The 25,957-nt window shown below is 46.8% G+C and overlaps 1 long non-coding RNA gene across 2 annotated transcripts in view; it reads left to right on the plus strand.

The window, feature by feature from the left end:
• The window catches only part of LOC147581618 (uncharacterized), a 52,721-nt gene extending 26,899 nt beyond the window's left edge, over positions 1 to 25,822 (plus strand). The window contains exon 4 of one of the 2 annotated variants that reach the window (XR_015250090.1): positions 25,646 to 25,822. This is a non-coding gene — a long non-coding RNA (uncharacterized LOC147581618). Of the gene's footprint in view, positions 1 to 6,842; positions 7,078 to 25,645 lie in introns of those variants that run through there. The other variant, XR_015250091.1, reaches the window with a different exon arrangement.
• Positions 25,823 to 25,957: the final 135 nt, after the last annotated feature.

Below are 25,957 nucleotides of genomic sequence, written 5' to 3' on the forward strand. Positions count from 1 at the left end.
TCCAAGAGTTATACTTCTAGTTGAAACTAGAAGCTGGCATGGCCAATGATTCCCTGTCTCTCCGGCTCCATGATAGACCCAGATACACTGGAATTACCACTAAGTGGAAGCAGGGTATAAAATAAGGTGGTAGCCGTCCCCATTAGCAGGAAGAGGGGTGGTAGTGTCTGTATTGTGGATGCTTTTGCAAAGAGTTTGTTTCTGTGATGATGAAGCTGGAGAGGCAATGGCCTTATTTTCTTTGGGACACAGCTCCTTATATCTTGTTGGGATGAGGCAAGAGTGGAAGTTAGAAGCGTTATTTGGGTGCAGGGAACAGTAAAGAGGGAAGGGAAAGGAACTACTGATCATTGTGCACTGTTAGGTAGAGAAAGTCTGGCATTGGGCCAGGGAGGCATTATAAATTAGCAACAGCCTTTTGGAAGTCATGGATTTTATTCTCCTACAACATGGAGATCCTGGTCCAATCATCCTAAATGATGCAAGACTCTTCTGTCCCTGAGACTTCTGGGAAAAAAAGTTCCAGAGCCACATGTCTATAGACTATGTCCAGACTCGTCATTTTGCAGGTGGCCGACGGAATTCCTTAGCTAGAGAGTGGGCTGACCAGGAGGAGACCCAGCTCAGAACGGAGTTCCTTCAACCTTTTCACCCAAGTAAAGATGGAGGAGGATGGACAAGTCCTCCAAGCATGTCATGGCCCAAAACCTCTCTTAGTAAGTGTTACATGTGTGATTTTTAGTGTTTAATGTTAAAAAGTCATCCACGTTTTGCATGTTCGGTCACAACACACTTGTGTTTTAATATAAAAACAATGCTTTAAATTACCATCAGGAAAAACACAAAGGAACAAGCATGTTTCTTAGTTCTTTCAATTAGAGGCAGAAGCACTTTTGAGTCCAGTGTTTGGAACTCTGGGTTAGAAGGGCAGGAGGTAGCTTATCACTGCCAGTGGACAGATCCTTTTTGCTTTCTGACAGCTGCGAAAAATGGTCCAGTTTTTCACTAATTTTCAAGGTGGATCAGGGTGGTTAGCTCAGTTGAGATGTCCTGAAACCTCTTCCTCACTGAGAATGCCTGCAGATGGCACATTCAGGGTGTATACCCGTGCCTGGATGGGAATCATCAGGTTTGCATGTCGCAGTTTGGCCTCCTCTGTGCACAGGAAACTGCGTTGTGTTCACCCAGGGCCAGGCAGGGTGACTAGCCCATGGCCACCTAAGTCCAAGAGCAAAGGTGCTCCATACACAAAGCCTGGCATTACTCCATATGGCCTCCTTGTCCAGCCTTTTCCAGTGGCAAATACCATCTCTTAAGGAGAATCATGGAGATGAGGTTCATTCCACAGTCAGTCTCAGTCCTTGACTGCCCTTGTGGTCCGCTTCTTCATGCTGTGTTTGGAGATGTTTCCCAGAACTCAGAATTAAGATGCCTTAGCAAGTTCTAAAATGCTGTCGGCAATTGTCTTTTTATCTCCTGATCATGCACTTGGTCAGCGGGCTTTCAACATTCCATCTTTAAAATGGCATTGGGGTAGCCACTTCTCCACTACCATTTTCTTGACACAGTTGAAGTATGAGATGATGGGGATCCACTTGCTGCTTGGATCTGAGTTAGGATTTTGCCCACTTCTTCATTGCCCCATTCTCCTTGGGGTTTCGCTTCTACTTCATGTGTTTCTTCCTAGCCCTGCTGTTTCTACTAGTCTGAGGCTTTAATCTCCCCACCTAGACTGCCTTAAACAGAGTAATCTGAACAAATAGGGATCAGCCCCATATGACATGGGAGCATTCCGTTAGCTGCTGCAGTGGGTACTCCATGTACGTTCCATGTTGGGTTCTTACACTTGGGTAGATTTATCTTTGGAATGTGACCTTACCAAGTCCAAGAAGACAGCACCCGTTCATTATTGTTCCACTATTATTGACTCTAAATAAAAACTGTACAGCAGCTGCTGATGGGGGTGGGGGGATGAGAGGAGGAAGAAAATCAGACAGATCCTTCGCCAGTGCCAGTCCCCTCAGTCAACGGAAGTAGCTGGCATTGTACAGGCCATTTGTATCTCCAAAACCCAGGGCTTCTGTGCACAGCAGGGATGGCATCTTCCCCTCCTCTTCTTCTTCCTTCTCCTCCTCTTCCTTCCCCTCCTCCCCCTCCTTTCTCGTCCTCCTCATTCTCCTCCCTCTTCTTCTCCTCCCCTTTCTCTCCTCTCCCTTCCTCTCCTCCCCCTTCCTCTCCTCCCCCTTCCTCTCTTCCCCCTCCCTCTCCTCCTCTCCCTTCCCCTCCTCCTCCTCCTCCCCCCTCCACCCTCCTCCTTCTCCTTCTTCTTCTTCTTCTTCTTCTTCTTCTTCTTCTTCTTTTTCTTCTCTTTATAGAAAACTTGTTGCACTGAGTGGCAAAGAGCCCACAAATAACTGAGCTGTACATTGGAAATGGATCTGATGAGCCTTTTAATAGAAGAAAATCATCATTATTTCCCAAGAGTTCACAGTCCCATAATATTTTTATTAGCAGCCTCTCTTCTAAATAAAGTTCAGTGGATTGATTTTGGTTGGGTTTTCTCATTCTAAATATCTCCTTAAATTATGACCGTGGATATCGTCCCGTCATCACCATTGTTATTATTGTTATCAGCATCAGCAGCTCCATTGCTATATTTATGTCGCACTTAGAAAGCTCTCAGACACTTCAGGTATATTGCTTCATTTGTCCTCATAGCATATTTGTAAGGAAGGGAGGGGACCTATTAGAACTAAACACTGAGTACAGACTTCTCCTCTCTGTGCTTCTGTGAGGAAACCCATCTTTAGGGTGTGGCCAGGAGAGCCCCCTTTGGCCAGGAGAGTCTTTTACCCCAACCTCCAGCAGAGGCGGATTGCCGTAGTCTAATTTACAGCCACCCAGAGGCTGGGTGCCTTTGAGGACTTGGCTTAGGGTAGAACAGAGGGTGCTTACCTTGAGTGGCTGTGCAATGGAGGAAAACCCCTTGGGAGTCACAATGACCATCTGGCCCTGACTTGCCCCCTTGCCTTGCCTTGGCCCTCATTGGGTATGTGGGGCAACATCAATCATAGGGTCCCCAAAAACCCCAATCCCAAGAATGCAGCACCATGGAACAGTGGAAAGACACTGGCATAGGAGCCAGGAGATCTGAGTTTGAATCTTGATTCAACCATCGATTAGCTTTGTTTCTTGAGCCAAACCCTTAGTGTTTTTGAGGCTTCATTTCCTCATTTATAAAAGGAGGGATATTAATACTTCCCTTCTGGATTTTGTGAGGACTTAATATGGTAACCTATATAGAAATGCCTAGCATGATGGATGGGACATAAACGTGCAATAAATGTTAGTTCCATTCTCCCTTTAATCTTCTCTCTTGGCGAAACCTAAACTGTCTGTCCAGTACGATTTTGAGAGCTGAAAGTGAACATAGAAAACAACATTTGGATACATTAGTCATTTTAATCAGTGCCTTGTCAGAAAGCATGTATTTTCTTACCTATGTTGAATAAAAGCTAGTAATCGGTAATCAGTGGATTTTAAAGCTTGTGTTAGAAACAATGCTGGGGGTGCATCTGGGTGGCTCAGTTGGTTAAGCCTCAAACTCTTGATTTCAGCTCAGGTCCTGATCTCAGGGTTGTGGGATCGAGCCCAGCATTGGGCTCTGTGCTGAGATTACTTGGGATTCTCTCCCTCTCTCTGCCCCTCCCAACCCCTTAAAAAAAAGAATACTGGACTAGAGAGCAGACAGCCTGGGCTTCATCCCCCTCCCCACCACTAGCCAGATGGAGGTCCTTGAGGAAATCACTTGGCCTGTCTGGGTCTCAGTTTCCTGATCTGTAAAATGAAGAGCTTGAAATAGTTATCCGTGAGCTTCGCAGTCCTATAATTTTATAAGAACTGATTTTTAGGGAAGAGGCCAAATGATGCGTGTGACCTTTTGTTCCTCCCATTTCCTGGGTTCCTTGTGCCCTAGGAAACCCCACTGTTGGTCTCCGGATCAGTAGCAAGGAAGCCCAGCTAATTTGGGGGTGGTACCCATGCTGTGGGCACATTGCCCGGGAGGAAATGAACAACCTCTGGAAGGCCAGGCAGCACCCCAGACTCCACAGTGGCAGCTGATGTCTCAGACTCTGCTTCTATTTATTGGCCAACCCCAGCTTCCCTCTTCCCGCCTGCCTCCCTCACCTGCTCCGAGAGTCCTGGGTCTAGACTGATGGTAGCACAGGTGGCTGTGTCCAGAAGCCCAGCTGCTTGGATCTCTCGGGGCTGGGGAAGGCTGCTGGGGGGCTGGGTGCCGGACCCCTGTCTGCTGCATTGACCACATCTCCAGGCAAGTGCTGTCTTTGGAAGGTCTGGTGTTAGTTGCTGTGCTAATCCCTGCTGGTTATGCTTCTCAGCATAGCCTGCGTGTTCTGCAGGGTGGGAAGAGTCTTCTCAGAAGCCAAACCTCCTTGAGCATGCCTCAGTTAGGCCCCCCCCACCCCAACCCCGGACTCTTGTGCTGCTCTTTCTGCATCATCCAAAGAAGCAGGGAGAGAGTCTTGGAGGATGAGTGGTTGGGGCATTTTCTCACACAGGCTTCCCTGCACACAAATGCACCAGGAAGAGCATAAAACACAGAGAAGACTTCCCTTTGCAGGATTCGCCCCATATGTTATTTTCTCTCTTTCACAGAGTAAAGCCCAGCTGCATTTCCAGTTTAATTCGATTACTTACAAGGGCAGCTCTGTATGCTTGGTGTTGCGAGGCTCTAATGGTGAATATGATTCTGTCTCTACTCTCCAAGGGCTGACAACTAGGGGGAGAGGTAGACAAACACACAATTAACTAGGATAACAAGGCAGACAGTCAGGAGTGCTTTTATAAAGTCACTAAATATTGTGGGAGAATAGTTCCAACTGGGAATGTCAAGTCTTTCGTCAAGTCTTCTGTTAGGAAGTAGTTCTCGATACGGACCTTAAATAATCAGTGGGGTCGCAATAAAAACAGAGTGGAGAGTGGGGAAGGGCATCTAGGATAGAGGGAATATTTCCAGGGAAGGCAGACTGGATGGGAAAGGGAATGCCAAGAGCGATTCCTTTATACAACTCGCAGCCTGTCCTGATGGTGCACGTACAGGGAGAAACCACAAAAACAACCTTCTTGCATTCCAGCGGGGGAGAAAGCAAGTGCTGCTTGGTGTGTACTCTTCCACAGGGTCCGGAAACACACAGATTCTTGACTGCACCTTCGATTTAGCTAGGGAAATAACAATGGCGGAGAGCAGGCTGTCAACGGCAGTATGAATGAAACCCTTACATGTAAATATCACTTTTTCAATCAATTTTGAAGACTCTTTATCCTTTGGAAGTAATATACGTGAAGGTGAAGCTGGAAAAAATTGTCATCTTTCTGACTCTTTTCTAGACTGTACCCATGCCAGGCATCACTAATCGAACCAGCACACCCTTTTCCTGAGCTGAGCTTGTCCTCAGAATGCCCAGGTGTTCCAGGTGGCCCCTGCCAATTGACTGGTTGTATTATGCCAGATGAATCCTGTTTGCCATTTTTTGTTCAATTTTTTTTTAATGTTTATTTATTTTTGAGTGAGAGAGACATGGAGTGCGAGAAGGGGAGGGGCAGAGAGAGAGAGGGAGACACAGAATTCAAAGTAGGCTCCGGGCTCTGAGCAGTCAGCACAGAGCCTGATGCGGGGCTTGAACTCACGAATGGTGAGATCAGACCTGAGCAAAAGTTGGATGCTTAACCAGCTGAGTCACCCAGGTGCCCCTGCCATTTTTTGTTTTAAAATATTAATGACTCACTGCTATCTTAAATACTAGGTGCATTTTTGTGAAACCCAAAGACTGTCTGAAAGCAGGGAGAAATTTTTATAACATCTAGTGCAGTGAGAGTCTCAAAATATAAATGGAGTGGCTCATGAGACCACGAGACAAGGATAAAAGTATTCTCAGTCCTTTCTCCCAACATCCCTGTGGCCAAATGGTATAAATATGAAGTTCAAAGAGACAAGAACAAATGTGAGAAAGTATAATAAGGTATACATAAAAAATAACCATTGGCTTAGATCACTGGTTCTCAACCTGGATATACATCTGAATCTCTGGTTTATGGATAATGCAGATTCCTGGGCTTCGTTTTAGACGAAATCAGACTTTTCTGGTCTTGGAGCTTAGAAATGATCATGTCTACAAAACACTCAGTAATTCTTCTGCAGTATACCAGAGACCACTTTGAAGTTGAAGATTCCAACAATAGGAATGTTCTCGCCCTTGTTTGTGTCATTGGATAGTTGGCAAAAAATACCATACTCATTTGCCATGGCGGAGATACCTTATATTCCATGTTTATTCCAGGTACTGAAAGACTGTAGTCACTTGGTAAATGGAAATGAAGTCTCAATTTCCAAAGGGATTGGTCATTTGAATGAATGTGGGTCATGCTTTTTGGAGACCCATCTTCAGGGTGTATCTGAATGGTCATGCATCTACATTATTTGGTTTAAGAGGAATTGAGAGAGAAGAGTTGAGAGAAATTGGTTCATGTTGACCAAGAGGAGACTGTCCTGAAATTTCCGGTCAATGGTTGAGCCCCCTTGAGTTTCTGAACTCAAATACTATATATTGTGCATCTATTTGTACTGGGCATTTCACTAGGATCATACATACATTGTCTGATGCAGTCCTTCAAATAATCCTATGAAGGAGTTATTATTGTCCCCGGAAGAGGAAACCGAGGCTCAGAAAAGTTAAATAACTTGCCTTGGGTGATGATGCAGGATGTGGATGTGAGTCTTGAACCTAAGGCTGTCTAACTCCACATCTTTTATTCTTATTTAGAACACTCCACCTGCCGTTTCCAAGAAATATTCTGTTCTCTGAGATTGCTGGAGCCCAGACCATCATCAATGATGCAAACCTGAAGTCAGAGCTGAGAAGGGCCCCTGATACACACACCAGTAGTGGTCTGTAAGACTCTCACTGGCTTGTTCTCACCGGCTTGATCAAAACCCACTGCTTATTACTGGCTCTTTTATTTGTCTACGTTTGTATGAATACAGTTTGTTAAACTGTACTAGGATTGTTCTTATGCCCAAACTTTGTATTTTTGAAAAGATACAAGGCTACAGACCATTATTGTTCCCAAAAACAAAAACAGCAATGTGATTCTTACATATGTGGAACATACGTAACTCAGATCCCCTACATTTGAGACTTACAGAAAGGAAGTATAGGGATTGGGGCCTCACTTGTTGACCTGGTGGGAGGGGGGTGGGCTAGGATAGGGCCACCCCCAAATGTCTCCATCCAGGTGAGAGCACAAGACACCGGGGGGGGGCGGCAAGTTCTTTAGGGTCCCCCAGGGAAGCCAGCCTCTGAGCCTAGAACTCAAATCCCCTATGTTTCATGGAACAACCTGGATGTTCCTCCTATAAGTGCACATGGAGAGGACTGGCCCAGCACCCACTGCACTGACTGACCACCCAGCACTAAACAGTGGTCACAAGGCTTGGTTTCCAGGTAGCTCTTTTATCTTGGGCAAGTCATTTTACTCCTCTGGTCCTCAGTTTCCATGCAAATCTGTGCATAAAGGTCTCTCCTGGTTCTAAAAGGTCAGGATTCTGTAAAAAACATCAGCCATGGAGCTGGCAAAGAGATTGATGGGGACTTGTCAGGGGCATCATTGTCGCTGTCCTCACTAGTTGAGGGTGGGCAGAGGCTGGACGACCCTGCAGACCAGTGTCCTGAGGTTTCTCCTGTCCCCCTGACCTCATTGATCTGCCTCCTTCTTCGGCCCAAAGTTGTCAGACTCTTCTCTCCTTGGGAGACAGTCATAGTGGGTTCTAGCTCTATGTTCTTTGATGTTTCCTGTCAGAGTGACTTGAAATCCCAGATCTTCAAGTAGCCCCTTCACGCATAGCTTTTCTTTTCTTGGAAATGCTGATCCTCCATTGACACCCCACCCCTGCAGTGGAGTAGAGCTGCCTGGGCCACTTCCGTGACAGCAGGTCTACGCGAGTCACAGGGATTTGAAGCTGAAGGGACCATCTCGAGCGTTGACTCCAACTCTTTTATTTCCTAGATGAGAATAAACGGCCCTTGGGGCGCCTGGGTGGCGCAGTCGGTTAAGCGTCCGACTTCAGCCAGGTCACGATCTCGCGGTCCGGGAGTTCGAGCCCCGCGTCAGGCTCTGGGCTGATGACTCAGAGCCTGGAGCCTGTTTCCGATTCTGTGTCTCCCTCTCTCTCTGCCCCTCCCCTGTTCATGCTCTGTCTCTCTCTGTCCCAAAAATAAATAAACGTTGAAAAAAAAAAATTAAAAAAAAAAAAAAAAAAAGGCCCCAAGAGGGGAAGTGACTCCACAACTCAAAGCCTCCCTGTTAGTGAAGGAATTGACGCCATGTTTTCAAATTTAGACCCCGAGTATAGTAATAAAACTGACCCTGTGGAACTGCTGTGAAGGTATTTGCACAAGATAATGCCTACAAAGGGCTCAAGTGTAGTTCTTGGCATGGAGAACCATTGGACACAGCTGTTCCCTCCCTTCCTAGAACTCAAATCCCCTGCTCCTCACCGTACTCACGTTCTCATAGAAGTCCTGTAAGTTAGGACGGGCAGATTTTATTATTCCTTTACTCCCCAGCACACCAAGGCATGCAGAAGCAAACCGAGCGGCCCACGTTTGATTACTGCCTTAGGGGTGCCATCTGACTTGAGTCATGTTCTGTACTCAAGGAATGTTTGGGGTTGCTGCCCACTGGAACCCATCCCTCCTGACTCTTAATCCAGTGCTCTTTCCATTATACCGAGTGGATGGACGCGTGGGTGGGGACAAGCTACTTTGAAATGCTAGGAATACCAGCAGGGTGACAGATGTATAAGAACACATGGGGCCACAATCCCTGTATATCTTAAGTCTGCCAGTGTGATTTTATTATCAAGCATTTATCAAGAGCTCCTATGTGCCAGGAGCTCTGCTTACTGCTGAGATGAATATAAAAATGAAGAAGATACAGACCCTGCCCTCAAGGAGCACTTAATTTGATAAGAGAGACAGACTGAGACATACATAATTCAAATGTGAGGCAGATGGTCATCACTGACTACTTTAGACTTAGGGAAAGGAAGTATAGGGATTGGGGCCTCACTTGTTGACCTGGTGGGAGGGGGGTGGGCTAGGATAGGGCCACCCCCAATGTCTCCATCCAGGTGAGAGCACAAGACACCTTGCGGGGGGTGGGGCGGAGGAAAAGTGCTTTAGGGCCTCCCAGGGAAGCCAGCCTCTGAGCTCTTTGGCCCCGATGCCCAGGGACCTGCGCTGGGCCACTGTCTGGTTCCAAGACTGTTTCTTTTGCAGTTTTGCAAAATGGGAGAACATCCCCTTTCTTGCTCTGAGCCCTGTGGGGACTAGAGTGTTCACTGGTCTAGACGCCTGTTTTTGGAAAGGACTGCCTTCAAGCCGCAGAGGGCTCAGAAGCCGCACCCCACACGGAGACCAAGAAAACGCCATCCTTTTTCTCTCTTGTCCCTGTTTCCAAGACCGGAGGAGGAGGGTGAGAGGCTGGGCGGGGACAGTGGGGGCGGGGAGTGGTGGCGAGGGGACTTGTAGGTCAGCGCTTGACAAGGGGAGCGGGGTCACTCCGGCAAAATACGGCCTTGCTCTCCCCTGGCAGATTCCCAGAGAAGCTCTAACTGTTCCCCACCTGTCCCGAGCTCCCCCGCCCCGCAGCGCTGCTGTCCCCTGCTTGCACGGAGCAGGGAGGCGATGATGAATTTCCCCCGAACGGCATTACAGACAGTCATAAATAATGCTTTGCTCTTTGGTGACGGCACTTTCCATTAGAGCTGCCTGTGCTGGGCCGTTGCTACCCCCAGTCTTCTGCCGGGGACTTGCAGTAAAATTTATCAGCGAGCTTTCTGCACCTAATAAATCATCCCCTCCGGGAGCCATCTGGCAGATAAGGCCGCGAGAACCCACATGCTCTGCAGAGGCGGAGTCGGAGTGAGAGCCGCCCTCGCTGGGGCCCCCGGGCCCTGTCGAGGGGGGACTTTCTCCCCATCAGTCCGGGCCTGTCACACTCCCTCTGGCTTTTCTCATCAGACTCAGGATTGGGGCCCTGGCTTTGGCTGCTGTTCCTGACTCACAGAACGGGTTCGTCCCACCCTGGGGACAGGCCTGAAAACCATATCCTTTTCCTGTTCTCTCCCCACCTCTCCCCGCACCAGGTGTACGGAAGGTCCTGGGGTCTGACAGCGGGCAAGAGCAGGGGTGTCCCAGGGCAAGACAGATGCTGTGATGGGCATGACTGTTGCTTAATTGAATCCTCCCCGGCGTCCTCCAGCCACTTGGGTATTGGCCAACATGGAAATTATCTCGTAGTGATAAGAAACTTCCTGCCTGGATGAAAGACATCTAGGAGCACCGCCTTGAAATTCAGGGTGAAGCCTCACACGGCCATCCCCACTTTCTCCGAGAAGCAACTACCATGCTTTTAGAGTTTTCTCTCCAATGTGGATTACTTTCCATTAATATACATTAGGGGACGTACTCCAGTGCACTGGACATAGAGAAAGCAGCGCACAGATTAATGACCGTGGCCCTTTCACTAACGCACTTACAGTTTCGTTGGCGAGACTGTTTTAAAGCCAGTCTCAGGCACAGCTGGGGCAGTGTCCACGTAGGGAGTCGCAGCACCCGCATGACGCGATCGTGGTGGTGAGGAAGGAGACAGCGCCCAGCTCTCCGATTTTGCAGCCCCTGTGCCCGGCGTGGTGCCCGGGTCACCGCAAGCCCGTGGTCCCTGGGTGTCCAACATGCTGAATGGGATGTGCCAGTGGGCACCGTACCTGACACAGCCAACAAGACAAAGTACAATATGAGAATGAGATGATAAATAGGAGAATGGAAACAGCTTTATCATCCCCGGCTTCCCGCAGAGCGTGAACCCTGTTCCTTAGGGTTCCCTAGACCATCTTGGAGCCAAATCCTGTCCTAAGCATGATAGAACCTGTGTTCATGGCTCAGCTCTGCCGCTGGCCGCCTCGGCTTGATCAAGGGGCTCCCCGGGCTTTGGTGTTCTCCTTTGTAAAGTAATACGAAAAGCCGGGGTCATTTTGGGGGCACAATTTTTAATATTGTTGCTGGTAGAAGATTTTCTAATTTTGCCTTTGCTGATGCCTGCTTTTTTTTTTTTTTTTTGAAAGACAGAAGGTTGAATGGGTAAATGTAGTGAGAGCTCCTGTCTTTTCCCGCCCTCTTTTCCCACTTTCTGGCTGAGATAGTCTCAGTGTGGGGATCCCAGGTGGCTAGAGCCTGAGTTCCCTGAATTCTTCCTGGAGACTCGTTCTGCAGGAAGACACCTATCACGCCCTCCTCTGATCATGTGGACGTATCCCGGGCAAACATTACACGGAGTGTCCCAAAGATGCTTAGCTTAGCTATGCATTTAATTTGGTGGTAATTGAAATTTGCCAACAAAGATTTGCATGTAATCTGTGATTTCATTTTTCAATTAAAATTGCTTTCTTCCTGTGGATGGGAAGTGCTTGGCTCTTTTCTCTTTCACAGCACTTTGCAAACGTGAATCTCCCACTCCCTCGGGGGCTAGAGAGAGGGGAAGGGTGTGGGACAAGGAGGTGTAAGCTGAGGCCAAGAAGCATGCTCCCGCAGGATGGCAGGGCCACTCAGGAGAGGTGCTGGAGGCTGGGCTGAGGACAGGCAAGGTGCGGGCATGGCTCCTTTGTTTCTGCTGAGTTTGGCAAAGAAGCTCCAGCCAGAACTTTCTGGAAGCTCAGTTTTTGGAGGGCAGGCAGGGTTTGGGAAGCAGAAGATTTAGAGAGGTGGGAAGAGCCAACCAGTTCTCCCTGGCCGAGGCAAGCAAGTAGCAAGAAGCCAGAGGAAGACACTAGGCCCAGGTACTGGGAGGCAGGAGGGCGGCCGATCTGAAGATCTTCTCTATGGGAGGAGCATGGCCTTCGATAAAGGCAAGAAGCGACCCAGCTCACTGGAGAAGAGAAGTGAGAGGGTAGTGTGTTCTAAGGGTGGCGGGAGAAGTGAGACAAACACAAGAAGCAGAGCCTTGGAGAGCCCCTAAGCCAGTGAGGAGCCTGCAGGATGTGGATTCTGATGAACCAGCTCCCAGGTACGGATTTTTCCTTTGCTGGGTCTGCGGCCTTGGACCAGTACTTACTTTCTGGGGGTTCTGGTTTCCTCAACTATTTCCTGCGTATAAAAGTAATACCTACTCGAATAGGGGCTGGGAGAAGCAGGCTGTTGATCTGTGAGCGTTGTCCCAAGGTCAGGGGCTCCATCTTCATACCCTTCATATGCCCAGAGCCTAGCACGGTGCCTGGCACATAGCAAGAGTTTAGTAAAACCCGTCAAAATGGACAAATTGGTCAAATGAGATGATGTGAGTGGAAGAGCGTTTTGTAGATTCTAACAGCCCATTGTTGGTACTCGTTTGGCCTTACTAGTTGTGAAAATGAGATCAGGTATTTGACTCAAGGCTGCGCTGGCTCTGGGCTGAGCCCTGGATGGAGAAGGTTCAGGACAGAGGTCCTGGTTCGTGACTCAGGGAGGCTTCTGTGGGAGCCCGGACCACTGGCAGCGATTTGTTTTTCCAGACCCAGGCCCCCCCCCCCCCCCCCGTGGGACCCAGCCGGGGGCTGACTTCTAGGTCCATGGTCAGTATGCGTCAGATTGGCAACTGCACCATGGTGGGACAGGCATCGAGAGTTTGCCACAAAAGGGGTTGGGGACAATATCTATGAGAGGGACGGTCTGGTTCCCACAGCCAGGCTGGAGATGGGATTAAGAACCATTTTAGGAATTAGTAGCAATTCTGGCTTCAGCAGAAGGCACACAGCTTTGGGCAGAGCAGGGGTCCTCCTCTCGGCCCGGGCAAGTCATTTTTGTCTGGTTTCTCTCAAGTAGAGATAATCCTTTCTACCTGGCCAGACAGCTGAACCATTTTCTTTCCTTTTCTTCCTTCCTTCCTTCCTTCCTTCCTTCCTTCCTTCCTTCCTTCCTTCCTTCCTTCCTTCCTCTTTCTCTTTCTTTCTTTCTTTCTTTCTTTCTTTCTTTCTTTCTTTCTTTCTTTCTTTCTTTCTTTCTTTTCAGTAATAAATCTGCCAACCCGCAGGGCTCAAGCCAAGGGCTTTGCTTGCTGCATCTACACAGAGGTCCCATAAAAATAGTGTGAAATGAAAGAGAAAAATGCATATTTCACACTTTGTCTGCCCTGGGTTATGGTGATTCTCAACTCATCCTTGTTACAAACAGCCGACCTTCCCACAGAGTTCAAGTACCTTCTGCTGGCCTGAAGAACCGTCTCCCCGTCTCCCTCCGCCGCTGTCCCTCCCCCCTGCCTCGAACACACACAGCTTGCCTGAGTGGAAGCAGGGCTGTGTGCAAGCATACTGTGCTGGTTCAGTGCTTTCCAGGAGGGAGGGGGGCGGACACAGCCCCCAGTGTGCGGTTAATGCATGTATAGGCACAGGCACACTGCAGACAAATGCATCCGCCCTCTTCCACACCCCGCCTTGTGTCGATTCTGACATTTACTCACTTTCCCTATGTGTATTATGTAAAATATATGGATACAGGTTTTCCTTCTAGTGAAGGCTGCTCTGTGATCCTTACAGGTAAGTTTTAACCATGACCTGGTCTCTAACGTTAGCTTGCTTGGCGTTCAGTAGAAACGAACTTTTCCTGCCTCTGTTCTCCTGTAGAGAAATGTCCTACAGAGGCCCATTGGCACATCCATCCAAATGGTCACTTTAGACTTCCCAAACACGCCATGTGTGTTCCCACCTCCTGGCCTTTACCCCAATTCCCCTGCATCGATTCTGCTTCTGTCTCTATTCTGCCTGGCTGAGTCCTATCTACCTTCAAAGGTCACCTCCTCCTTGAAGCCTTCCTGGCTCATCCAGCCTATAGCGCTCTCTCTTTGCCTGAGACGTGGTCAGCACTTACAGCCTATATCACTGTCTCCGTTGGTCATCAATTACGCACTGCTGTTTAGACTTTTTCTGAAAAGCCATTGTCATTTTCTTATTTAACCATGGTTTTCTCATTTAACGTTTCTTATTCCCCTGCTAGACAATAGTGTCTTTTTTTAAAAATTAAAACGATTTTTTAATGTTTATGTATTTTTGAGAGAGAGACACACACACACAGAGTGCGAGGAGAGGAGGAAAGAGAGAGAGGGAAACACAAAATACGAAATAGGCTCCAGACTCTGAGCTGTCAGTGCAGAGCCTGACATGGGGCTTGAACCCGTGGAATGTGAGATCGTTACCTGAGCCAAAGTTGGACGTGTAACCAACTGAGCCACCCAGGTGCCCCTATTTCTTTTTTTTTTTTAAGTTTATTTATTTATTTTGAGGGAGAGAGAGAGAGAGACAGCACGAGTGGGGGAGGGGCAGAGAGCAAAGGAGTGAGAGAGAATCCCAAGCAGCTCCATGCTGCCAGCGCAGAGCCGGATGCGGGGCTCGAACCCATGAAGCTGCGAGACCATGACCTGAGCTGCAACCAAGAGTCGGACCTTTACCTGACTGAGCCACCCAGGCGCCCCTACATATATTTCTATCCTCTCCAGTGCCAAACATATAACAGGCGCTTAGTAAATGCTTGTCTGAACAGTGAATGACTGAATGGAAATTCCCACGTGGGGTGTGCATTTGGCTCTGGTGTTGTGGTTTTGCCTTTCTTGATTGGAGGAGTCAGTCAAGACAGTTCACGCCTCCAAGGGAGAGAGAGTCTTGACTTGTGTGGATGCTGCCTGTTCAACGTTTCCTCTTGTTGGGCTGGTGCTGGATATCAGGGAGATGCTCCTGTGTTCTCTGCATAGACCCTGAGACCCCCTGGTCTATGATCAGATAGACTGTCGGAATTTTTATGGTAGTGAGAACAACGAGAGCCTCGCACCGTGGCCCCTGTCCCTCCATACCTTCCTTGTGCCTTTTGACGTCCCTGTGTGCTCTCCGCACGTAGTCCGTATTTAATTTAGAGCAGGGAACTACTAATTCAATTTTCTTTCCTGTATGTTGAGCGCCTGCCGCCGCCCGCCATCTTGCTATGCCTTTGCTTTGTGCTTCCCACCTCAAGGCCACTTTACGAATTTGTTTGATTTGTGGCTGTGGTTTGTAGCTGTCACTGATTTCTTTGTTGTCGCTGCTGCTGCTGCTACTGTTTCCTTGCAGCTCGATTTTCAGCTGAGTGTTTGAGTAGTAAATATGGTTTACACCAACTCTGTTGGAAATAATGGCATTTATGTGCTGAAGTTATTTCCAAAACCTAGGATATGTGTATACAAATAGATCCACGGCAGGGCCCCTAGACTGGGGAGAACAGACTCAATAAAGCCTTTGCGATAGAGTATAAACAGGTGTCTGAGACTAGGGCTAGGCCAGGCGGTTCAGAACAAAACTACCTCCCTCCCCTGCTGTGGGCTCTAAATTGAAGCCGTACCATAAATACCTTGCTTAGCGTTGGGGGATGTAGGAGATATTTTTGTGATCATATTTATCTGCTAAATGTTCGCTTACATTCTTTTGTGCATCTCACATGAAACCCCTCACTTTTCTATTCACTCACCCTCAGTGGCTTTAAACCTGAATTACCCTGGATCCTGGTATGGCAAAAAAAAAAAAAAAAAAAAAAAAAAAAGCCAAGAAATAACTATGGGGTTGGCCTATCAAATCGACTGCCCTCTCTGCCTCCAAATGGCTGCCAGTTTGAGGGGATCTTCGGCATATTGGGTAACTCTAAGTAACCATTCTGAGCAAAGCCTCTTCAGCCCCGTCTTGTAGCTCCATGAATCCCAACCGTGGGCAGGACATAGAGGCTGGAACTCTCAGAGGGGAAAACCAGGCTGCTCTTCACAGGTGTGGCTCTGGCCTCCCAACTGGGATGGTGTGACAGCCAGATTCTTGACCTCCCTCTCTGCCCTCGTCTCTGGGAACGACCCCGGTCCCCACATCTGATACATATCCGCGAGTGGAGGCTGCACCTGGACCCTAGGGGAAGGTCACGTCCACCTCCAGGTCAGGAGCGATTTCGGAGGCTTCTTGGCTCTCTGTGCCGGAGGCCTTGTGACAAAGGCATAGGAAGGGTGTTTCGATTGTTCTCCAACTTGTAAATGCCAAGCAGAAATCTTGTTGCAGTTCCTAAATGCCACATTTCGGCGTGTTTATTGTTTCCCCCCCTAACGGGGAAAGATGGTGAATGGACTAATAATTCAGGAGCCGAGAACATGTTTATTTGATTTTTAGAGCTTTAGCAAATACAGTGTGTACAAAACCCGGTGCCAACAGCATGCATAATTCCTCCAGGAATGGGGCTGATAGAAACACAAAGCTTGCATGCTTCAAAACTGTAACCAATATTTACACATCTGAGTGACTAATTCTCCACTCCGAGCAGGAGAACAATAGGCATAATCGTCAGGTACATTAATGCGGAGCGTGCTCTTCGGCTGGCTTGGATATTTGACACATAAACAAAGTTGGGGGGGGGTTGCCGTGGGGGGGGAGAAGTGGCGGCTTTTTATCTACCTGTGCAACCATACACCAAACAGCAGGTTACAAACGCACTTGGAAAATGCTGACCCAAAGCCGTTCTTGTACCTCACATGCAGGATTGGCACCTGATTTGCAACGCTGCGGGAGTTCTGGAGCTGACCTCATTAGCGGCGCGTTTCCTGGCTTGTTAGCATCATATTTGTATAATTTACAGCACCTTCGTTTTTATGGAATGTGTTTCTTGTAGAGTGTAATGGCAGCAATATATTTAACCTATCGTATTTAGGAATGCTTTTGCTGGAGGCAGCCTGCAGATATAAAGGGGACATTTTCTCCTTTCCTGCGTGGGCCTTTTTTTTTCTTCCCCATTTTGGCTCATGCGGTGGCCACATGTCTGTGTGTGTGTTTGCATGTGTGTGCATGTGGATGCATGTATAAATATCTGTGTGCAAATGCCTGGAAGACATAAAAGGGTCCTGGAGGTGTGGCTCTTCCTGCTGAGGGTTGTCTTTGCTCCCTGGCCATCTCTAAGGCATGGCTGTGGACTGGGTGGCCTTTGGAGGCCGAATGCCTCTCTTTGGGAGGACGGGTTTACAAAACGGAATAGGGAGCCCAGGTAGATTAGATACTGGGGAGTGATAGTTTTAGGAGGGGGCGCGGTGCAAGGGCTATGAAGATGCTCAGAAGGAAGGCGACACGCCAAGGGGAGTTTTTGAGTCTCTGTGACCTCTTAGGTGTTTTTGCATAAAACAATAGGCTGTAAAATGGAAAACATATGCCACCCAGGAACAGATCTTGCCCCAGATGATTTCTTAGGAAAAAAATAGAGCATATGGACAGAGATGCCTATATCCTTCTCTTTCCTGACCGGTGTAAAAAAAGATAGACATGGTTGGGAGTCAATGTTTGCAAAGGGGAGAAGGTCTTAATCTGGGGGTCTCTCAGGGAAATCTTGGGCCAGGAGCCAGGAGATCGGAACCCCAGTCCCGGCCTGCCGCTCCCCGTGGCTGCACGACCTCGGGCCAATTGCTTCCCTGTCTCGGGCAATCCTTCTCACCCACAAATGGAGGGGTGGCCCTGGCTCGTCTCTCTCCGGAAGTGCCGTTTCTAATGCCCCCAGTCCCTTCTCTGCTCTGTTCCCGAAGGCAGATAAAGACGGAAGGCGGGGGGTTCCCATCAACCAAATCGTCCGAGCTGAGCTGTGTTCTTGAGGGCGACCTGCAGTGACCCGGAAGAGACGAACACAGCTCTCCAGGAACTGTCAGTGTGTCTTAGTTACATCTTCTGACAGGGGGCAAAGAGGGCGAGTAGACTAATAATTCAGAAACCAAGGACATGGTAGGGTGAGTTTTAGAGCTCCGGTAAAAACTGGCGCCGGAGAGCTGCGTATTTCCTTCCTGTAATCACTTCTCGGCCTCAAGGAGACACTCACCTCAGGGGCAAGATAAAGAGGTAGGCCCTGGACTTTGTCAACCCATGGTAGAATGATAAGATATTAAGTAAATCAATTAAAAAGACCCGAGGCGCAAAGACAAAGTGTATCCAACTGGCTAGTCAGGTGAGGGTCCTTTGTATTTCCCTCTCCCCACTCACGACCTCTCCACTTTTGAAATTTCAGAAATTTTTCTGCTGCTGCTGTCTTCTCCAGTGGCTCTCTACACCCTCTTTTCCCCGACCTCAGAGGGTTTGGGTTCTCGATTTTACTTCATAGATATGTCCCTGAACTACTGGGGTGGCCAGATTCTGTGGTCATAATGCAGAACGCTAACGGCATTTATAGCCAACATTCGAATGTGAGTTTTCGTTCAAAGGTTAAATGCAACACGGCTACTGGCTAATTCGAAAGCACCTAGCGGCAAATTCTTTGGTAAAGAAGTGTAATTGTTTTGTGAAACCCCGTTTTAACCGAATCCTTGAAATATTTACTAAGCATCCATTAAGTGCTGGGGACTCAAAACAAAAATGGTATAAAATTCCTGCCTTCAAGAAGCTCTTATTCTAACTTTCTAATTGGGATTTGCCTGTATTTTGTACGCACATATTAGCACACATAATAAAATGTAGACGGCTTCGGCATCCAGTGTCCACTAATTAGGTTGGCTTCAAAACTCTGCAAAAACTAGACCATTATTATAAATGTTTACTCCAAAACTCTTTATTAGTCCCACTTGACTGATTTGGTAATTGGTTGTCTAATGTGATGACAGAAAGGCGGTTGTGAACCTGGACCCAGTTTAGCCGAGCAGATGTGTGGTTGCAAAATGCTTCCCTTCTCGTAAAATAGGGCCCGTGTCTTTTCCTTCTCTCTGTGGCCAATTCCACCCCATTGCCCTAAATCATCCCATTATTTCTCACCTTCTTGTGACGTAGTACTATGACTTCTACTCCTGAGAGACTAAGAGCGTGAGCAGGGGAGGGGCAGAGAGAGACAGAGACACCAAATCCGAAGCAGGCTCCAGGCTCCAAGCTGTCAGTACAGAGCCCGACGCGGGGCTCGAACTCATGAGCTGTGAGATCATGACCTGAGCCGAAGTCGGACGCCTGACCAACTGAGCCACCCAGGCGCCCCCAAATCTCTTCCACTTTAAAAAATGCTGCCCCCGCCGTAATCTCTGGATTAGCTATCTTGTCCCTGGCCTTTTCGGTCCCACTTCCTCAACAGCTATGCTATACGCATCGCTTCTGTTGCCTCTCGGTTTACTTGGGCATGGCTTCTGCTCTCTTCCATGCCCTCAGAGCTTCTCCCCAAGTCACCAGTGAGCTCCAAGCCATGAACTCAAATAGACGCTAATCTGTGTGCTCCCTCCCAGCACTGACCACTCTCTTCCGGAGCGCCCCATTCTCCTGGAGTCCGTTCACCTTTCTGGTCACTTCTCAGGTTGCTTTGTCAGCTGGGGTTTTAGCACCTGCCTCTTCCGTTGGAGTCCTTAGGGTTTTGCCCACGTCTCTGCTTTCTCACCTGATTGCCTTTCTTGCCAAGACTATTTATCTCTTCGCCACAGCTTCGATAGCCTCTTATGTTCTGAAGACTTTCTGGCTCTCCTGAGACCCTCTATCCACCTTTTTTACCAGGCAGTTCCACTTGGCTACTTTGCTGTAACAAAGAGAATACAAAATACGGTGGCTCAAATAAGACTGCAGTTTATTTGTGTTTCACACCAGAGTCCAGTGTTTCTGGGCATTCCGGGGAGGGCAAATAGGTCTGTTTCATGAAGTTGCCCAGGGATCTAGTTTTTTTTTTCTATCTTGTTACTCCACCGTCTGGGGCACTGTCCTCTTCCACAGGGTGACAGATATCTCCAAAGCACCATGTTCCAGCACATGCACAAAGGGGGAAGAGGAAGCTGAGGGCAACCAGCTCCGTTTTCAGAAAGTGAGCCCGTAGTCGTACATGGCACTTACACGCCCAACCCACAGGACCACACCTCGTCACAGGCTAAGCTGGGGAGCGTGGGACCACCTGAGCCTTGCATCAGGTGAGACCCAGGACCCTCTGTTGTGAAAGTGAAAAATGGAAGATCCTGGACTTTCATCACCCCTCATAGAATGATGAGAAATCAAGCACATTTATTAAAATGACCTAAGGCACAAGGACAAGTTTTATCCAACTGTCAGATCGAGGTTCTTGGCGCTTTCCTTTCGCCCCCCCCTAGCTTCCCCAGAATGAAGTCTGGGAGGACGATTGGCTGCCACAGGCCCCTCACAGTTCATATTTCCTAAAACGCAGCTCACTATCTTTCCTCTCCATCCTGCTCCTCCTACAGTTACTTTCTGGGCAAGTGTCATTGTCATACCCGGTCGCTCCAACCAGAAACCTGGGATCATTCTCGAGTTCTGTCTTTCTCTCACTGCTACACATCAGTATTTCTTGAACTCTCGCTATTTATATCTCTTACATATTTTAGATATAGACACTTCTCTATCCCACGGCCACCAACTGAGTACAAGGTACCATGATCTCTTTCTTGGGTCACTGCAATAGGTCCTTCCCTGGTCTTCCTACACTTACTCCTGCCCCTTCAGATCAATGTCCCATTCCACTGTCGAAGTTACTTCATAAAAAGGAAAATATGATAAGATCACTCCTGCTTAAAATCCTTCCATGGCTTTTCGGGAACCCAAATTTGTAATGCGCCCTAGAAGACAGTGCATGATGTGACCTCTGCCTGAGTCACCAGGCTGATCTCATGCCTCTCTGAGCTTGGTTCTCTTCGGTCCTGGCACAGCGGGTTTTTTTCGACACCTAAATCCGGCTTTGCTATCCCTCGGTTCCGGTCTTTCAAACGTACCTCTCTCATTGTTGGAGCACTACTTCTGCTTCCCTCCCTGCTCGGTTAACTACTGCATATCCTACAGAGCTCAACTTTGGGATTATTTTCTCGGGGGGGGCTCCTCCTTTCTGCTAGAGCCCTCTCCTTGTTCTATGCTCCTATGGCCCCTGTTAATTCTTCTTTACCGACGCTAATCAAACCAATAATTAAATCGTCAGTATCTGTACTTGTGAGTATATTGTAAGCTCCAAGAGGCTGGGGTGTCTTCTTTATTTGATGGAGAAAACGATGGCTAAGATATACTATCTTCGAAAAATTCCTTTACCCCTCACCCTCGGTTGCTCTATGCAAAGCTTTTGTATAATGTGTAGTGCTTGCCTATTATAATAATAGCAATAGCTCTGCTCATGAAAATTATTAGGAACATATAGTGAAGAAAACATATAGCAATAAATATAAATGACATGTGATATTTAATTAGAATGATAGCTTATACTTATATACTGTTGTACAACGTTGATGCTTTTGTTTATATGATTTTGTTGGAACCTCACAAGACCTCATTAGTCAGAGATGTCGAGCAAATTATTCCCTCTTTACAGGTGTGTGGAAATTGAGATTCCTTGAAGTTAAATGACTTAGCTGAGGTCTTTCATTTGGTGAAGAAAGGAGACAGAGCTTGAGTCCGGATCTCTGGCTTCAGAGCCAGGACACTGTCTACTGTATCAGGCTGTGATAGAGATCGTAAAACACAACAGTGCACATCTCTAGTTTCTGTGTCCAACACAGGCAGGCATTGGAGAATTATTTGTTGAACAGATAAGTACATGAATAGATATACCAGTAGGCCTGACAATGTGACTAACATTCAACACCAACCTGTAAGTCAATGATGCGGGATACTGAACAGAAATGATAAAACGTGTCGTGCTATATAGGAGAGAAGTGGAATCTGGCCAACCCACTAGATAATTGCTTTTAAGTGAATTCAGTGATCGCTTTAAAGAACTATGTGGGTGCGGAAGGTCTGTGTGTATACTCGTCAGGAATCTTGAACCCACTAATGACGGCTTGACAAAGGCAATTTTCTTGTAACTCCGAATTTGATTGAAATGCAAGATATGAAATGAGTGAATAATAGCCGGCTTGACTCTCCGATGCACAGAAAGGAGCAGAGGGCTGTTGACTGTGTCAGTGGCTTGAGGGGGCCTGAAATATTCCTCTGTCCAAACTTCATTCTTTCCCCACCCCTCTGAGCCATTTAAATGTATTCTCGAATGAAAGGGTTCCCGGGTGGCCATTTGTAGGACCTCTGCTTCTCCAGGAGAAGAGCCATTTTATCTTTCTCTTACCATTTGGGGTAGACAGCAACTCCATCAAGGGAAGGTGCTTCCCCCAAGGGAAGACCTTAACTCTGGGTTAGTGAGAAATATCTTAAAGACCATGATATCATAAAGAAATATCATCATAATTTTCATGATTCCATAAGGGGAAAAATTACCTGATCCGAGGGTCTTATTTTTTCTTATCTTTTGGTTAGTTTCAGGGCTGTCTCTACGTATGGTAAGCGCCTAGTATAGTTCTTGGACACAATAGGTACTCCATAATTGATGGCGATATTATTATGGAGATAATGCAGCTTATAGCTATAAAGGAAATACACAGACATGAGGTTGAAACCCAGTTATGGCATTTTCTAGATGGCAAGACAACTTCCTATTTGTGAGCCAGTTATGTAAACTACCTAATCTTAGGTATTCTTGTCTATAAAAAAAATGGTAGTTTGATGAGCCAGGTTCTGTATTAGTTGCACTATTCTCGTTATTTCTCATCATTATGACAACTTGGAGTGTTTATAGGTAAGTTAACTGAAGCTTGCAGATGTCCAGCAATTGGCCTTAGGCTGTGGTCATTTAGTTAGTGTCAAAGCTAAGATCAAAACCTCGGCTTATCTAACTTTGACACCTGATCATTTTCCACCCCACAGCACTGCTCATGTAAAATAAAGATGACAAAATTGCAGGGTTCTTGTGATGGTTAGAGCCAGTGCATGGCACACATTTGACACTTAGAATAGTGACCATTGTTCATTATGCCTCACGTGGTACAGGACAACCTATATATTCACATTAATCAGGGTTGGAAGAGCTTTGATGTACCCTATCCGTTAAGAGCTCTGGTTGAAAATTCCCTGTTTGGCATATAGCAGGCACCCAGGAAATGCTTGTTGATGTGTTAAAGACACGTGTAATGATGCACGTTAAAGATCCAGTCATGTCTGAATTTTTAGTTGGATTCTGTTCCTTCCACACTCCTGCCACAACACCTCTTTCACCTTTGAAAGTTAGGTTAAAGTTTTATGAAATGTGGTATGACCAGGAACTATGAAGGGTGGTCTTATTAGAACATCTAGCTTCCTGCCACCCCCAAATACATTGGGATGGCTATACTTCCTGCATGGCCAAGTTAAGCGCCGATTGGACGAATCCCCGCCAAAACAGACGGTAACTGTAAACTCTGGACAAAACTCAAGAAACAGCCACCTGAAGGCACCATTGACACCTGGGAGAAAGGAATAGTGTGTGGTAAGCCTTCCATTTATTATGGCCCGTAGCTGCAGTCTATCCCACGTGGGGGCAGCTAAAACTCCTCTAGGAAACCTGCAATTTTCCTGGCCTAAGGGAGCAGATGACAAAGTTTTGGGCAACTATGGCTGCTAAATATAAACTGCATCCAAATCTCAGGTTCCAGCATACATGGGGTAGAATCCAAGCAGCTCAGCTAAAAATAGAAGAATCGGACTGAGATTTGAGCTGCCATCCACAAGATAGAACTGACAATTTCAACCCAACTAGTCTAGTTGCCTTGATTATTGTTATAACAACAACAACTGCAACACTAACAACTTAACACTCTTCAGCAGAATGTAACAGAATTCAGAGTACCCACAACACAACATTCACAATGTCCAGAATATAATCCAAAACTACTTAGTACAGAAAGAGCTAGAAAAATGTGACTTGTTTTCAAGAGAAAACACAATCAGTGAAGACAGATTCCATCTTTTTTTTTTTTTTTTTTGAATTAAGGTTTATTTATTTTTGAGAGAGAGAGAGACAGATTGTGAGCAGGGGAGGGGCAGAGAGAGAGGGAGACACAGAATCCGAAGGAGGCTCCAGGCTCTGAGCTGTCAGCACAGAGCCTGACACGGGGCTCGAACTCATGAATTGCAAGATCATGACCTGAGCCGAAGTTGGATGCTTAACTGACTGAGCCACCCAGGCATCCTAAGACTGATCCTTTCTTGACCCAAATGTTGGAATTAGCAGAAAAAAGGACTTTAAATTAGTTATTATTACTATACTCATTAACACATGAGAAAATATGTCTGAAACAAATGAAAAAATATATAATCTTGGTGGAGAAATAGAAACTGTTAAAAGGACCCAGCAGAAGTTGAAAATAAAATATTTGAAGTAAAAATTCACTGGGTGGACTTAAAAGCAGAACAGAGATGATGGAGAAAGAGTCTGTGAACTTGAAGTTAGGTCAATATAAGTCTGTCTTTCTTTCTTTCTTTCTCTCTTTCTAGAGAAAGAGTGCAGGTGGGGAGAGGGGCAGAGGGACAGAGAGAGAGACTCTTAAGCAGGCTCCATGCTCAATGCAGAGCCCGACACAGGGTTTGATCCCACGACCCTGGGATCAAGACCTGAGCCAAAATCAAGAGTTGGAGACTCAACCAACTGAACCACCTGGGTGCCGCATGAATTGTCCATTCTTAAGAAAGAATGGAAAGGAAAAAAACAACAACAAACAAAAAGAATAGAAAGAAATAATGTGAAGAAATAATGAAAAAAGTATTTCCCAAATATGATGAAAGACAAATTTACACATTCAAAAATCTCAGCAAACCCCAAATGGGACAAATGTGGAGAAGACCTTGGCACATCATAGGCAAATTATGAAAAACCAGAGGAGAAAGCAAACCTCTTGAGAGCAGTCAGAGCAAAAGGGCACATTATATCTAGGAAGGCAATGATTTGATGAAGGTAAGAAAATACTGGAAGACCGTCTTTAAAGTGATAAAAAAAAAAAAAAGAAAGCAACAAAAACTCTGTCCACCCAAAATTTATACCCAGTCAAAAGATCTTGTAAGAACGAAGGCAAACTAAAGACATTTTTCTCTAAAAAAAGCCAAGTGAGTTCATTGCCAGTGGGTCCGCACTACAACAAATGCTAGAGAAGGTCTTTAGATTGCAATGAAATGATACCAAATGGAAAAGCAGATCTTCATGAAGGAGTGAAGAACATCAAAAAATGGTAAATGTCTGGAGCAAATAAAAAATGTGATTTTTCATTTCTTAATTTCTCTAAAATACACATGACATTTAAAGCGTATGTTCTAACATTGTCTTGTGGGTTTCATCACACATAAAGATGGAAAAGATATGGCATGAAAGATGGGGAGAGATGGTAGACTGACCTATCCAGTCGCAAAGTTTTTGCATTTTGGATGAAAAGATGCAACGATTGTGGAATGTTGAGGTTCTGGTGCATTATAATTGCTAGAGAAAACACAAAAATGTTAATACGGTAAGTCATGGCTCAAATACCAACAGAGAAATAGAAGAGACCTAGTTTTCTTTTTCCCCTTTCTGCCTGAAACTCATCTTTTTTTTTACTAGTTCTTGCTGGGAAGATGGGGAATGCGTTCATTTCCTCGCTCACACAGGCATCCATCTACTAGACGTTTATTGCACACCCCTTGGAAGTGATGCAGGCTGCTTCCAGGCCTGGCCCGTTAGGACCCTCCCATGGACACACCGCCATGTTTTTTCCCTTTCAGACTTGATGCGGAATACACAGCGAGCTTGGGAGCCCCCTGTTGAAGACGAAAGCCACAAGATGGACCCATGCAGGGCCCCCACTCACTGCTTGGCGGAGCACCACCCCTCTTGTTAGGGATGCTATTTTAGACTAGGCTAAGTGGGAAATAAACTTCTATTGTGTTGGAGAGCTCATACATCTTGGAGTTTATTTTTACAGCATTACCTTAATTAATTTAGACAGCGTGAGCTACATAAAGCATTATCTGTCACGCGGTAGGGTTAAAGAAATACAAGCGCCCTTCTGCTTGACAACAATATTTTCATCAGAT

This window comes from Puma concolor, chromosome B1 (genome assembly GCF_028749965.1).
Source record: "Puma concolor isolate L17-30 chromosome B1, mPumCon1.1.hap2, whole genome shotgun sequence".
Lineage (NCBI taxonomy): Eukaryota > Metazoa > Chordata > Mammalia > Carnivora > Felidae > Puma > Puma concolor.